Consider the following 8,444-nt stretch of genomic DNA (forward strand, 5'->3'; position numbering starts at 1 on the left):
CCCATATCTACAATCCTCAAAAGAAAATCTGAACATTTCCTTTTTTTCTAATGCTCTAGCAAAGACCTCTTGGGGGACGATTGGAGAACTATTGACCATTTATTTTTGTGGTGGCATTGAATTTCTCGTCCTCAAGGGGATCCAGACTGCCCTTCAATTAGTGGGTTCTGGGCCTGTGAACTAAGATCTGAACACTGGGTTTTTCATTGTGGTAGCTGCACTTACCCTTCTACCCATTAATGCTTGTTTTTTTTTTTCCCCTGATTATACAAGTTGAGCCATACCTTAGTAGTTTTCCATTTATCTTGCCCCCAGGAACACCATGATGTATTCTCTGTTGCCAGATCCCTGCAGGTTAAGTCATTATAATAATTATATTCACCTTGTCTCTGACATGTCGGTCCTCCAACCTGCTCTCTTCTATTGTAGAATCTCAGAATTCTCATTGATACCCAGTACTATTAATCTCTACCATTAATCCTGGCTGACAGAGAACAGCCAGCTCCTAGTTTATTAATTATGCCAATTCCCCTCTTTCCAATACATTATTTATTGCCACAAAGAATTGAATGTTCTCTGGAGCCTGACAGTCATGTAGGTAACATAAGCATAATGATACATTATTTTTTTTGCAGCTTCACTGAGATATAAATCACCAACAAACTATATAATTCAATGGCTTTTAATATATTAACATAGTATGTAAACATGCACCTATCACCACAATCGATTTTAGAATATTTTTATTGCCTCAAAAAAATCTTTATCCTTTAGCCATTACCCCTCCCTCCCAATTCCCTCAATTCTTCTGTCCCTAGGAAACCACTAATTTGCTTTCTACTTCTGTAGATTTTCATGTTCTGGGTATTTTGTATAAATGGAATCATATAATATATGGTTCTTTGTAACTGACTTCTTTCACTTAGCATAATGTTTCCAAGGATCTTTCATGTTATAGAATTTAGCAGCACTTCATTTTTAAATTTCTGAATAATATTCCATAATAATATAGTATAAATATACCACATTTTATTTATTCATTCTTCAGTTGATGAACATTTGAGTTGTTTTCACTTTTTGGCTATTATAAATAATGCTGCTATAAACATTTTATACAAAATTTTGTTAGAATGTGTTTGCATTTCTCTTGGGTACCATACCCAGGAGTGGAATTGCTGGATCATATGGTAACTATATTTAATTGTTAGAGCAACTGTCAGACTGTTTTTCAAAGTGGCAGCACCATTTTACTTTCCCACTAGTGATGTATAAGGGTTCCATCAGCAACACTTGTTACATGTCTTTTTGATATAGTCATCCTAGTGAGTGTGAAGTGGTATCTCATTTTGGTTCTAATTTTTTTTTTGTCTGATGGATAATGATGTCAAATATCTTTTCAGGTGTTTGTTGTCCATTTGTATATCTTCTTTAGAGTACTGTCTATTCAGACACTTGCCAATTTTTAATTAGGTTATTTTTCTTTTATTGAATTGTAAGAGTCTTTGAATATCCTAGATACAAGTTCCTCATCAGGTACATAATTGTCAAAATTTCTTTTATTCTTTGCATTGTCTTCTCACTTTTTTGATGGTATCCTTTGAAGCACAAACATTTTTAATTTTGATGATTTCTAGTTTATAGATTTTTCTTTCAATGCCTGTGCTTTTGGTGTCATATCTAAGAGATCATTGACTAATCCAAAGTCTCAAAAATTTACATGTATGTTTTCTTCTAAGAGTTTTTATAGCTTTAACTCATATTTACATCTTTGACCCATTTTGAGTTAATTTTTGTGTATGGTATGAGGTAAAGATTAAACTTCATTCTTTTACATGGGTTGTCTAGTAGTCCCAGCATCATTTGTTGAAAAGACTATTCCCCATTTCAATAAGGTACCCTTGTTTAAAAAAATTGACTGTAAATAGTCATTGTATTTTTATATTCCACTTTCGTAGCCATTTGAAATCTTTCTCAATACCATTGTTAAAGAAACAATTATTTAACACTTGTTAAAATGGGGGACTTTATTCAGGGCTATTACAATAAGAGCATTGCAATAGGGAAGATAGGTTGGGCTCAACTCCAAATACAGAAAAGAATGCTTAGAGTTTAAAGCCAACAAGTAGAATGAAGGGGTCAGTGGTTGGAAAATTACTAAGAGAAGACACAGAGGGTGGGAGGATTCTTGCTAAAATGACTTAAGATTCTTGCTGAAAGCAAGCCGGGCTGATCAGATATCAAGGGTGGAGGAATTCTTGCTAAATTGAGTTACCAGGATTTTTGCTAAAATTGTATTCTGCAAGGACAGACACAGAAGCCTAAGGTTGAAGATTCATTGCTAAAAGGTCTTAGAGGAGCCTGACTAAAGTTTGGTTAAGTCTTTGTTGTTGAGCCAAGGAAAGCCTACAATGTCCACCTCATGTACCTAGGCAATGATCATAACTAAGTTTTAAGTAACCAACCCTGCAAAGTATTAAAGTCAGCTCTAGGTATTCTTGCCAAACATTGAATACTGAGTCAAAAGTTAATGCCTTCTACCAATGAGTTCTCAACTATTAAGTAGAGTCCACTCTCAAATCTAGCACCCCACAAATCTACCTCCAAACATATTCTGGCTTTTTATGTCATACATATTAGGCAGGTTCTGTAATTATTTGATATATAAGACATTTTATTCCTTCAGGGATTATAATACCCTTCTTAGACTATTCTGAGGCTTGAATGAAGAGTTGTGGGGCAAGCACTAAATATCATTTTGTGAGGTCCCTGATTCAGGTGAACTTATTACATGGCATTCAGCCAAGGGGAACTTTCTTCTCTGACAAGAAGGAGAGAGCTACTTCTGCAAGGTTGGAGTGCAGGAGGACTGATGGTTCAGAGATACCTAGCATCGTCCATCTAAATATCTCTATTCCATATCTTAAAGTCCAAATTTCTTTTAGGATACTAACTTTGACATTAAAGACCTGTCAAGGTTGCATATCCAGTTTCTATTGTTGTTCTGCCATTATTACAATCAGATCTTGGGCCTGATTTTCAGCACAGTTTGCCTTATAGCTGAAGGAGATGAGAGTCTCCTTAGAGCAGCCACAAAGTCCTTCTGGCTTTCAGCAGATGCCCTAAACCTATCAACTTATGTTTTCAAAACTTCCAATACAATCAAAAGAAGACAGCTCTGCACAAATCCATTATTTTCATTGCTCACATATTATTCAAGTGTCATAGTACTGAATAAATCAATGTCTTACCTTCTATATGCACCTCATCCCAATTAAACACAGGTGAAATACCTAGTGATTGTGATGCCATTAAAAGCCAAGAGTTGTCATCACCCTAGTTACCATCAGCAATGGGTCCTTATTGCTTTCAGACCACTGAATAACCAACCTATAAAATCCATTCTTGAAAGTCTGCTTTCTAGGGTCACTTTCTGTGTTCCATGTTTTACACTAGATTCCCATAGATGCAAAGCCCAACATAGAATCCTAAGCACTACTATTTTCTTAGGGAGTAAAATACCTGGGAAGCAGTAATTAGGGGGAAATGGGAGTAGTTCAAAAAGGAGTGAGCACAAATACAAGGTGCATCACCATCTGGCCACCATTTGATGTCATGTCCAGTGTAACTGACTGTTCAATCTCAAGAGACCACCTTTTAAGGGTTGTATGAACTTTTGTGCCTCAGAATAGTCCATTTGGGGAAATCATTAAATCTCCTATGGTCAAATTCTTGCCCCATGGGCACTAACTTTACCACACTCTGGTTTGGGCCTGCATAGGCATGTATAGATACAAATGGGTCCTGTGATGTCTTGTGCCTCAACAGCATCAGTGACACTGTAAGGCTGGGAGTGATTGGCAGGTGACATTGGCATGAGTAAAAGTGTTTTTGGGTTTGTACTTTTGCAAAGTTCACTGCTGTGGTGGCAACTGAGTGAAGTCCATATATAGATGACCACTAATGGGGAGGCTGGGGTGAAACAAATAGTCAAGGGTCTCAGGTATAGGTGAAGCTGAGAGGAAATAAGGTGGTGAATATGAGGTGAAGATACAATGCCTATACATTTAATATGCAATTAAAATGTGTTCTTGTCAAAGAATATAATTTAGGGTACCATTATGAAGCAAATCATAATAAGATTGATGACTGGTATTCACATGAAAAATATATGAGATGAAAGCTTATTGAATTAACATTTAAGCAACATTTGTTCTTGAATATGACTGAACCAAGTGATGCTACTGTAAAATGTAGCTTTGTATTAGAGGAGCCTAATATGCCCAGTATCCTTTACTCATTTATATTTCCCCTCTGGCCCTTAGAGGTATTTGTGAAAAAAATAATAATAATGTACCATTTACTAAGAGCATACCATGTTCTAAGAGCATACCATGTTTTGGATGTTTTATGTAGCTTTTTAATTTAATTTTAACAGTCTTAAAAACTATGTATTTATTTTGTTTTAAAGTTAAGATGACTGAGACATGGACAAATGACTCTTATTTTCCCTAAGTACATAGCTAATAAATGAATGAAATCCAGAAACATCTGGCCATAAAGCACATCTTCTGACAAGCTACTGCATGCAGTGATGGATAGATAGAACACTGTATTAGTCTGAGAAATAGAACTGACATTGATATTATATATAATGTTATGAGATGCATATTTATTATAAAGAATTGGTTCATGCAATATGTAGGCTGGCAAGTCCCAAGATCTGCAGGTTGAGTCATCAAGCTGTAGACCCAAGAGAACTGATGGTGTTCCAGTTGGAAGTCTTGAGACCCAGGAAGAGCTGATGTCTTAGTTTGAGTCTGAAGGCAGGAGAAAAAGCCAGTGGCCCAGTTTAAAGGTCATCAGGCAGGAAGAATTCTCATAGTCAAGGGAGGTCAGCCTTTTTGTTCTGTTCAGGACTTCAACTGATTGGACAAGGCTCACCCACATTAGGGAGGGCAACCTGCTTTACTCAGTCTATAAATTCAAATATTAATGCAAAAAGACCCTCACAGAATGATGTTTGACCAAATATCTGGGTACCTTGTGACTTAGTCAAGTTAACACATAAAATGAACCATCAGACACACCTTACCTGTTAGGTCCTCACAACTGCCTATGATTCCTATTGTATAGCTGAGACATGGAGCATGATAGAGACTAAACGATTCTCCAATAGTCACTCTGTTAGTCATCAGAAGAGCTGAGATTCACACTCAACACTCCTGGGAGCCAATGCTGGAGTCATTTATCTGCGTACCATACTTCATTCAACAAGGAAATTTCTGTTTTACAATGAAGGGTTATTAAAGAGAAGATGACAGGCATGTATGTTCAGCATGTTTCTGGAAGATTAATTAGGAGGGAGTATGGAATGGATTTGAGCTTTGTCAAGGGTGGGAGACTAATGTTCATTCTAGACCCTCACTTAACATCTGGGTCATTAACCATGGATGGATTTCATTATTGAGAATTGAAACACAATGTTAGAGTGAAATATTGTATTAAGCCTCTTCTCAATTTACTAACAAAATGAATTTTAAATATTTTTTCTTTTGTAGTATATATATATCCTGTATTTCTGTAAGGAGTTTGTTTAATTTAGTCATTGAATCACTTCCATTTTTCTCTTCCAAACACAAGATTATATATTTATTATATATTATATATTATATATATTACATTACTCTTTACTTTTTACAGATTGAAAATTTAATTAATTATACTCAAATATATATTGATACTTACTATTGAAAGGTGGTAGAACACAGTGGTTAAGAGCTGGACTTTGAAACCAGAGTGCCTGGATTCAAATCTCAGCTTTTCCACTTGGCAGCTGGGTGACTTTGGACAATTACTTAACCTCTTTATAACTCAGTTTCTTCATCTATAAGTAGATTGACATAAATGAGTCATTGTATCAAAAAGCACTTAGAATAGTGCCTGGCACATATTAAAGTACCTATGAGTTAGATATTTTTATCATCACTATATGGTAGACATTCTTCTAGGGGCCAGGGATAGAGTAGTGACTAAAACAAAGTTCTTTTGTCCTTTGCTTTTGCAAAACACATTTTACTAGGGGAAGACAGACGCCTATTTTTATTATTAAAAAAATCTACTTTAACTACAAATATTATTTTTATAATTCAAGAAACACACACGGTACATAAACATAAAATAAGTTGAACCTCATGAGGAATGAAGTAATGTTAAATAACTTAACATTTTTTGCTTATCAATTTGGTAAAGAGAAAAAAATATTGCTGGTGAGGTTGTGGGGAAAGAGGGTTTATGGCACAATGTTGAGTGCCACAACTTTTTTTGCAGGTGTCCAGTTGCCTCTATTTCCCTCACATGCCACATCTAATCCATCTGTAGGTCCTATCATCTTTACTTTGAAGTACACATTCAAAAACCACCCCTTTATACCTTTCTCCCAGTGCAAGCCACCCTCATCTTTTACTATTACAACACATCTAACTGAACTCTGGCTGTTCATTGTCCATTCTCCATCCAGCAGCCAGTGATGTTCCTACCAGCTAACACCAATCAGGTCACTCTGCTGTGCAAAAGATTTCCTATCAGCTTAGAGCCATCATGATCTGACCCGTGCCTGCCTCCCCCACATTCCTCTTCTTGCCCACTCCACTCCAGCCCTTTGGCCTTACAAGTCCTCAAACCAGCCAAGCCCAGTCCAGCTTTGGGGTCTTCTTATTTCTTCTTTTCACCTAGAACATGGTCCCTAGAGGCAGTCTCCTTCTCAAATGCCATGTCCTCAAAGAAGCCTCCTGATCATCCAAAATTCTAGGCCCTGTCACTGTGCCCTTGCCTTTTTTATTTTTCTTCAAAGAACTCATCACTCTCTGAACTCATATCATGAATTCGATTTTTCACTTGTGAATTGTCTGCCTCCCCATGGGAATAAACTGCATGCAGCTAAGATCTTGCCTGACTGATTCAAAGTTATCTTTCCAGAGCTTAGAAGGGCCTGGATCTCTCTTTGCCCTCAATATATATTTGTTGACCAAATGAATGAGTAGCAAAAGCCTTAAACATATTAAGACTTATTTACCTGAAAATTCTTCTTCTAGGAGTTTACAAAAGCAGACAGAGATGCTGCAAGAACATTTGTTGTTGCATCATGTTAGTACCAAATTGGAAACAATTTTAGTTCAACAGTAGGAGACTGGTTTATAAGTACTCTACATTCATATATTAAATACTCTGCAGCTACTAAAATCTATGTGATAAAATAGTATTTAAAAGCATGGAGAAATATTCACAATATATTATTGAGAGAGAAAAACAGATTACAAGACGCAATGTACTGTAAGTCAAATTTTAAAAAAATGTTAATTTATTGTATATTCAGAAAAAAATAGACAGATATACAGTTAACCAAAACTTTAATAGTGGTTATCTCTGAGATATGGGATTATGATTCATTTTAAACTTTTTTCTTTGTGTTCTGTATTTTAAAAATTTTCTACAATGAAAACATATTTAAAAATATGTAATTCAAAAATTCAATTAAATATGGTGTTGCCCTCTGTATTAAAGACTATATTTCTCTGAGTGATCTATGTCGGATCCACTGTCATTTTTCTAATTGCTTTTACTGAACACTAAGTGTTATTTTTGCTTTGAGGCAGGTGTTTGCAATCTTGGCGGTGGATCAGACAGCTTAATGCCTTGGCTGCAAAAGAAACAGATGATTCTAGTGGTCAGCACTTTCAGCCATTTCTCCAAGTAGAGAATGTTGTGCAGCCTCAAATAGGTTGTTTAGACAACCAGGACTCTACAGAATGGTATTGACACATTTTAGAGCTTGTATCCAGAGTTGGCTATTCTAGAAATTTTAATATTGAGGTTCCCTGACAACCAACAAGGATTTGTGTAGGTGTTATGGATTGAACATTTGCTTTCACCCAAAATGCATATGCTGAGAACCTAAGTCCCAGTGTGACGATATTGAGAGGTGGGGCCTATGGGAGGTTATTGGTCATGAGGGTGAAGACTTCATAAATGGAATTTAGTGTCCTTATAAAAGAGACCCCAGAAAACTATCTTGCCCCTTCAGCCATGTGAAGACATAGCGAAAGATGGCTGTCTGTGAGTCAGGAAGCGGGCCCTCACCAGATAGTGAATTTACTAAGCTTTGATCTTGGACTGCTCAGTCTCCAGAACTGTGAGAAATAAATGTTGTTTAAACCATCCAGTCTATAGTATTTTGGGTATAGTAGTTTGAACAGACTAAGACAGTAGGTATTGGATATATTAGATAATCCATTTTATCTCATAAATATGAGAGTATGAGATTTTTCTCTGAAGAAGGAAAGAATTGGTCAGGAAGTAAATATTTTACTAAGCTAGTAAAAAAAAAAATGCATGAGTACCATGCTTTGAAGGGACAGAAGAGGAAAAGAATGAAACATTCAATGTGT

Source organism: Pteropus alecto, unplaced genomic scaffold, assembly GCF_000325575.1.
Source record: "Pteropus alecto unplaced genomic scaffold, ASM32557v1 scaffold164, whole genome shotgun sequence".
NCBI lineage: Eukaryota > Metazoa > Chordata > Mammalia > Chiroptera > Pteropodidae > Pteropus > Pteropus alecto.